This window comes from Coloeus monedula (genome assembly GCF_965178545.1).
Source record: "Coloeus monedula genome assembly, chromosome: 17".
Lineage (NCBI taxonomy): Eukaryota > Metazoa > Chordata > Aves > Passeriformes > Corvidae > Coloeus > Coloeus monedula.
Genome location: NC_138797.1, coordinates 1,106,022 through 1,106,963, shown reverse-complemented (window position 1 = coordinate 1,106,963; position 942 = coordinate 1,106,022).

Sequence of the window (942 nt, the reverse complement as noted above, 5' to 3'; positions counted from 1 at the left end):
GCAGGAATCCACAGGGTCCCACGCTGGCCGTGGGAACCCAGCGTGCCGCTGCTGCTGGAGTGGCCAGAGGGGAGCAGACCAGCCAGCCCGGATGCGAGCTGTGGAGCTGTCCGTGTTTGCCATTTCCTGTGTCAGTGCAGCCTTCCCCTGACTCACCGCCTGGCTTTTCCTCCCACTCCTAGAGAACACAAGAGCAGATCCCGGCGGGTGCAGGGTGTGGGAGCAGGGGGTCAGAGCAGCCTCACTGCCTGCTGTGAGTGCAGGGATGGGGCTTGAGCCCGTGCATGCCTCTGGTGGGTCCCTGTCCCTGGTGGCTCCCTGTCACCGGTGTCCCTCCCTACTGCTGGCTCTCCTCCTCCAGCTCAGACTATGAAATCCTGGTGTGCTGTGCTGCTGCCACCAGCCCTTTGCAAAGCCACCTCCTGGCACGGACAGGGAGCCGGGGGCTGGCAGTGGATCTGTGCACGGACAGGGAGCTGGGGCTGGCAGTGGATCTGTGCACGGACAGGGAGCCGGGGCTGGCAGTGGATCTGTGCTCGGACAGGGAGCTGGGGCTGGCAGTGGATCTGTGCACGGACAGGGAGCCGGGGGCTGGCAGTGGATCTGTGCTCGGACAGGGAGCTGGGGCTGGCAGTGGATCTGTGCACGGACAGGGAGCCGGGGCTGGCAGTGGATCTGTGCACGGACAGGGAGCTGGGGCTGGCAGTGGATCTGTGCACGGACAGGGAGCCGGGGGCTGGCAGTGGATCTGTGCACGGACAGGGAGCCGGGGGCTGGCAGTGGATCCCTGTGAGGCAGAGACGGGCACATCCCAAGCCTGTCGCAGCCTCCCCGAGCAGCCAGGGCATCCCAGCGGCGGCTGTCCGGCCAGCATCCCGCAGCCACGGCTGACAGCTGCCGTCTCTCCCCCGGTGGCGGTGAGCAGCGCGGTGACCGGCGGTC